The sequence below is a fragment of the Triticum dicoccoides genome, chromosome 5B (assembly GCF_002162155.2).
Source record: "Triticum dicoccoides isolate Atlit2015 ecotype Zavitan chromosome 5B, WEW_v2.0, whole genome shotgun sequence".
Classification (NCBI taxonomy): domain Eukaryota; kingdom Viridiplantae; phylum Streptophyta; class Magnoliopsida; order Poales; family Poaceae; genus Triticum; species Triticum dicoccoides.
Genome location: NC_041389.1, coordinates 2,322,659 through 2,329,738, shown reverse-complemented (window position 1 = coordinate 2,329,738; position 7,080 = coordinate 2,322,659). Strand labels below are relative to the sequence as shown.

At 43.2% G+C, this 7,080-nt stretch overlaps 1 long non-coding RNA gene across 1 annotated transcript; it reads left to right on the top strand.

Annotated features, from left to right (window-relative positions):
• Positions 1–809: 809 nt before the first annotated feature.
• LOC119304970 lies at positions 810–4,193 on the top strand. The gene is made up of 4 exons (XR_005148496.1): positions 810–2,000; positions 2,120–2,167; positions 3,155–3,919; positions 4,004–4,193. It is a non-coding gene; the product is annotated as an uncharacterized LOC119304970 (long non-coding RNA).
• The last annotated feature ends 2,887 nt before the right edge of the window (positions 4,194–7,080 follow it).

Sequence of the window (7,080 nt, the reverse complement as noted above, 5' to 3'; positions counted from 1 at the left end):
CTAGATCGACAATTGTTTGACATGTGCATGCACATCAATACTCTAGCCCTTGTCGTGTAGTAGAATAGTTTATCATCCTCAAGATATGTGTTATTCTAATTAAAAGGATTAAACAGTTCCTTGCCAAATCCAACACAATAAGCGTCGCATGAAGGTCGAGTGCTGGTGGTGTCCACGCCGATTTTCACTGTGCCCAGGATGAAAACACATTCACGAGAGAAAAAACAAGAAGAGAAACATACTCGTGTCCTTTTCTTCCCTGCGAAGGAACTCCACACTGAGTCGTCCACTCCAAGACTCCTCTCGACCCATAGTATGCCGCCGCCTCCCCTCCCCATCCCAGCCCCCCTCTTCGTGGTCTCGTCTCCTTCCCCTTTCTCTTCTCAATCCAGATCCATGGAGGTGGACGATAGGGACGCCATCGATCGCGACGCTAGGGTTCCTAGCCACTGCCACACGCACAGCCGGACAAAGTCACCTCCGCTCTTGCGGCCATCGATGGTCCTCCCCACCGTCGCCCGGAATTGTTCCGCCCATCTCTGCTCGCCCCCGAGTAGGAAGGCCGTGGCGAATCTGGCACCTATAGTCGGAAGCAACAGGGTTGGTGGAGTGGCGCATGCTGGCGGGGCCGGTAGTTGAGGGGGCTCATCGGCCGTAGCGGCAGGAGCGGTCGGGGAATCACATCGCAAGAGGCTGCCTTGGTTTGTTTTGCCTTCTGTTATGTTGTGTTCCGATGTTCTTTATTTTAGTCATCTCCTCCTAAATTTTTGACTAATCTGGTGCTCCAATTTATTATTTACAGGTGATGATCTTGCTACAAGTTTCTTCTTGGGTTTACACGTTGGTGATTCTTGTAGTTGCCTCGTGCACAACCTTGTTCATGTCTCCTTCTTTTCCTGATCCTCTAGTTCACAGGGTAACCGTGCAGGCAACTGGTGGTGGAGTCTCGCTGGATGATGTGACGGCAGCCATCGTCCATATTAATCGATTCAGTATGTATGCTCAAACTTTCCCTTGTAAGGCAAGACACTTCAGAGACCAATGGTTGACAGTCACAGCTGATACGTAGAACTGCAGGTGCACACAACAGCTGCTTCATCAAGTTCTCTGAAAAAAGCTTGTGTTCTGGTTGAGTTATTGTGAAGTTGTAGTTGCTAACTTGCTATTAACTTGAAAAAAGATATGTTAATTTGGTTAATTTCCTTTGGCTAGTGTCACGTGTAAACTGAAGCATGTAAACAATACCATTTTTTCTATTTGATGCATCCTCTCAAAGCTGATGTGTCTCACTTCCATGGAATTAACCACTTCAACCAAGAAACCAAATTTTGTTTTACAAAATTAATATCATCTCCAAGTTCCAGCTGAGTCTCTCCAATGGAAGTACTCCACCAAATATATTTCTAAAATCTGCAGGTTGAACGACTACCAAATACATAGGGTTATACAGAAACAATGTCATATATAATGAAGAACTTGACTAGGAAATTAGACTTTGCTGTGATGCCAAATCTGTCTCTATTAAAATAACCATAACAAGGAGCCACATGGTGGCGTGTAGAGTTGAAATGAAGTTCTCCTTTGCAAAACACTAGATAATGGTGTGTTCTAGACTTGTAGACCAGTTACATCACATAGCACAGGAGTGAACTTTTTCTTTTGCTCTCCATATAATACAGAGGTCTGCACATTGAATTTTGTTCCTTACATTTCATATAATAATGTTACAAAACAATTACCTCATGAAAACAATATCCACCGTAAGTTGTTGTACAAATAGTAAGTCAAGGCAGGCAAAGTCACCAGTAATCCCCACAAGAACATTAGGTGTCAAATTCCAATAATTATGTAACAGCGGGTTGGTAGTGGTCGCCATTGTTCTCACTGGTATCTTAATATGTTTTTTTATTGTTGCTAGGCTCCTCTGTTCCTGTCAGCTTCAGTAGCTCATTGATTAAGATGTATGATTGGGTGACCAGCTGCAAGCTCTGGATGCCAAGGTCAAGACCTCTCTTGTTCAGATTTATGTTGGTTTCTTGATCCCCTTTTCTCAATGGATATATGGAACTAATACTGCATTACCATTGTTTTTATACCATCATTTGGTGGCTGGATGCAGGGTGGAGCTTTAAAAGTACTTGAAAAAATTGTGATTGCCTATTCCATGGTAAACCTACTAAGATTTGTGCTTTGCATAGAGGTTTAGTTGGTCAGAGAGCTATGCACTTTATAGCATCACTTTTTGCCTTCTACTGCAAATCTGCAAAATAAGGAATATGTACAAATATATTTATTTCATATAGACTTGATGGCTTCCAACTTGATGAAAGAACAATGGCTGAGAAGGGTTTATTTACAACTTAATGTTTTCCATACAACATCCTTGCATAGGCTAACACATGACATTCCTATGCCTTGCTCCAACGGCTTTAACCATCTTAATTTGCTAAATGGTGACTCGTGTTCTCTAGAGATTTCTAATAGTAGATTTAAGTGCATGATTTCCGGTGGGGATTGATCCCTCATGAATTAAACAAATATGGATTCTTTCCTTCTCCATATTTGTGCTTGTCACTTATGAGTATCATAAGCATTGCAAGGCCAATGTATCATGTCTTGCAAAGCTGGACTTTCTGCTTTCCAGTTGGCCCGCTGATGTGCAAATTGAGTTTTTTTTGCTCTCAAAAAGATATTATAATAAGTTTTCGAGTCTAAATTTTTTCGGTCGTGAAGGTTGGCGAGAGTGTCTCAGTTATTGAAACAAGAAAGTCTGCTGCTAAATAGGTTATAATTGCTTTCTGTAGACAACATATGGAAAAATGTACTAAAGAATTGAGCATTATTTCTTATGGATTGTCATAGTGTTGTTCATGATCTCCAATAGTATGATCAGATCAATATAAAGTGTGGCTTCTATTTTTTAACAGGCTGTCATATTGAACTGTTACAATGTTTATATTGGTTAGTGTTGACTCATATGAAACTATCGCCCAGTGTTTATAGTGTTTAGTGTTAAAACACCTACCTGATGGTTAGGTGGATATTTGATGAAAGCAGGAACTTTAATGTACATAGACAACCTAAGACCGCAGAGGAATGTCTCACCTAAAAGTTGGACCATTTTTCTTATTTGGATTTTGTAAATTTTCTGAAGATGCAAATTTCACCATCCAGTTGATGGGTCTGCACCTGATTCCATTTCAAAGTGGGAGCCTTCTCAGCAATCTGTGATGCTTACTCTTGCTGGCCTTCCAAGGAGAGAGGTAACATCCAGAAATAATCGTACTAGCATGTTGATAATTCAGGATTATAAATGCCGTTTGTGGTTCTTTGTTGCTAGAACATTCCCTTCCCGGGTCGGTTTGGTGAATCAGCCGTTGTATTAGTAAGCCGTTGGCACTAGTCCTTTCACGATAAGGATCTCTCAATTGCTGAAAACTAACTAAATATCACTATGAGATTTTACGGTGAGGAATGGTGAATATTACCATGTTGCTATGCATGGTAGGATGCCTCTCGCTCTTGAATCATAATTTCATGAAATGTTGTTGTCAAATGCAAATACTCAGTGTGTTCTACAGTCCCCTTTGCATACCTTTTGCCTTTGCTTTCTTGGATAGTTATTCATTAGTCGGTGTCATCGATTATAACTTCACATCGTCAATGTTCAGCTTGTTTTTCAAACACCTGTGGAAGTTGCTGCAGGACACATCATGGGGCGGACGCGAAGGCCTTCATAGGTAGAGCAGAGCGAGGTCGATACGGTGGCCAGGCGTGGTCTAGAGAACTGGTGGCTGGTGGTGCGTGAGTTGGAGGCGAGGTGACGTCATTGACCAAGACGCCTCGTATATCCTCATCTCGTGCCTCCGGGAGAGGAGCTCATCGAGGATCCCCTCTTCTCCATGGATCCACGATAGAGGTGCTCGTGCCTTTCATATTCCATTCCAGTACTGGAAACATACATCTTTCCATTTGATGGATTTCTGTTCTAATGTAATTCCAGGGTCATATATGGAGGAGTGGATTTGAAAGGAAAGAATTCCAATTAGTTGCTTTTGAGGATGTTCCCGAGGCACTAAAGAACTGGTAGTCTCATCGTATGACGGTATGTATCTATTTGGTCATCATGTATATTGTGTAAACATAAAATGATGCACTGAATGCACTGCGCTCTTTCCAATTTTTATTGTGTCTATTCCTATCAACTAAGATAAATATCACAACTCAAAGTTTTAATCCTGTAGTTACATTTTCATGGTAGTAATGTTTGCCTAAAGGTGACTTAATGGAGCAAGATGTTTGCTAGAATACATTAAACGGCTGATTTACACCTATTAATGTATGTGTCATCGCCTGTTCATACAAATGTAGTGTGCTAATGAATTTACTTTGTAAGGCAATAGCAGTACATAGTACAAACAATAACATTACGTGGTATAAATAGAAAAGTGAAAGGGGCGCATCCCATCCGGCACCGCCCCAAGTTCCTCTCAGGCGGCGCACCAGGGTGCACCCCAACCACTAGTAAAGCAGTAAACGGTATCCAAAAACAAGCGCCGGACTTTTCCCCCAAAAAAGAAGAAGCGCAAGACTGAAGATGGTTGCCTTTTAAGCGGCTAGACAGGTAGATAGAGATAGATAGGTACACACGGTGATCTGCTGCATCATCATCGTCTGTTGGTCGCACACAGTTCGTCGGAGCTGGAGCCAAAAGCCCCTCCCTCTGCTCGATCAGGACAAGCCAGAGGAGGAGAGGGGGGAGACATAACATGGATGAATCTTTTTATTTTTAGAGCCTTACTTAAAATTTAAGTTGATCTAGTTGACTCGTATGAGATTTTCATCATAGTTCCTTCTCTAACATGTAGATAGACACATATAGTCTTGACACAAAATCTACAATTTACAGGTAGAATAACTTTTTAGTTTGAAGGTATATGTGATTCTAACTAGAAGCACTTAAAGCTAGCCACTTATCTGGAAATAATTAGTGATAGAATATTGTTTGCTTAAGTTAAAGTAGCACATTATTTGAAAATAATCAACATTAGACTATTATTGGTATAAGTTGGTGACACTTCACACTTTTTATCTATCCCATTATAGATCAAATATCTTTTGAAGGGGCGAAGATTCTTTGCCACTTGCATGGGCATCATATGCAATCAAACATCAATAGCATCGATTATGCTGTAAAGAAATACGATATTGGTCGCCAATGGTAGCAGTACCGCGCTTAGCTTCGGGAGGTCGATTTCTCGTAAAAAAATCCATCATAATCATAGCCACTCTTCCAACACATAGATAGACACTTGTTTTTTTCCTGAGTACTAGATAGACACTTGTTTGAGAAGTGGATGCAGATCCATACTCTAAACCCTGCCGTGTAGTAGAATACTACATCATCCTGAACATATGTGTTATTCTAATTAAAAGCATTAAACAGTTCCTCGCCAAATAAAGCATTAAACGGTAGCCGAAAACAAGCGTGAGACTTCTCCCAAAAAAAAGAAGAAGCACAAGACAGAAGACGGTTGCCTTTTAAGCGGCTAGACAGATAGATAGAGATAGATAGGTATACACGGTGAGTTGTCGCATCGTCATTGTCTGTTGATCACACGTAGTTCGCCGGAGCTGGGCCAAAAATCTCCTCCCTCTGCTCGACCTGGACAAGCCAGAGGAGGAGAAACTAGAGCGTGGAGGCACCGCTTCGGGGCCACGCAACCACAACCCCTCATGCCCGTAACTCCACGTACTCCCCAGGCCACGGGCTTCGTGTGTTGTCCAGCTGTAGCGCGAGCATTACAGCTCTGAGCTCGGCTACGCCGCAAGCCAGGCCACGCGTCTGCCCTAGCATGACATGCGTCGTAGAAGGCGACGTCCACCCCCTCTTATACACCTCTAAAGCAGAAGTGGGGCGAAGAGGAGCAAATTGTTTGTGTTGCGAGAGAGCATATCCTTTCTTCCTCGTCGTGTGAGGCAGCGTCGAGCAGCGCGGAACAGCACAACACCGCACCGGACATCAATGGTGTCCACCTCCCGCCTCGACTGCACAATCCTCGTGATCTTCCTCCCGGACGGACTCAGTTGTGGACACCATTGATGTCTTGTGCGGTGTTGTGCTCTTCCGCACTGCTCGACTTTGCCTAGCACGATGAGGAAGGAAGGAGACGCTTTCTTGCAGTAAAAAGAATTGCTCCTCTGGGCCCTTCTTGTGCTTTCGAGGCATATAAGAGGGAGGTTGATGCCTCCTAGTACGACGCATCTCATGCCAGGGTGGGTGCGTGGCGTGGCTCGCGGTGGAGCCAAACCAGAGCGCTAACGCTCGCGCTAGAGCCACACGGAGGGAACGTGGGGCTACGGACGCGAGCAGCTACGTGGGCCCGGAGCGGGGCCTCCGCGCTTCAGTTTCACCTCTGGCTTATCTTGACCGAGCAGAGGGAGGGCCTTTTTGGCCCCATCTCCGGTGAACTGTGTGTGACCAATAGACGATGATGATGCAACAATTCACCGTGTGTACCCATCTATCTATATCTATCTGTCTAGCCGCTTAAAAGGCGACCATTTTATGTCTCACGCTTGCTTTTTTTTCTTTCTGCGAAAAAGTGTCACGCTTGTTTTCAGCCACTGTTTAATGCTTTTAATTAGAAGAACAACACGTATCTTCTGGATGATAAATTATTCCCTTGTCGAACAAGTGTCGTAGTCAAAAATAATAATCAGAGTTAAATACACTGGCACTACAAAAAATATGTCAACTTATGACCTTGATTATTGGTCACTGAAAGGTCATTGTTTTCCATTTGTGACCTTTTTTTACCAAAAACAGAAGGTCAAAAGCTGGCGGTCGTAAACTGAAATGAACGACCTTCTCTGTGAGAAGGTCGTGGACGTTTACGTCCAAAATATGCCTACTGTTTTGTTTTGGTCACTAGCGGCCTCCCCAGGCCACGTAGGCATCCGACGTGGCAATCTGATGTGGCATAGGAATCAGCCCGGTCCAATTTGGTATTTATATGGGCCGAGCCCATTAATTCAACCCATTTATACTTTTTTCGCTGCTAATTTTGGTGAACTACA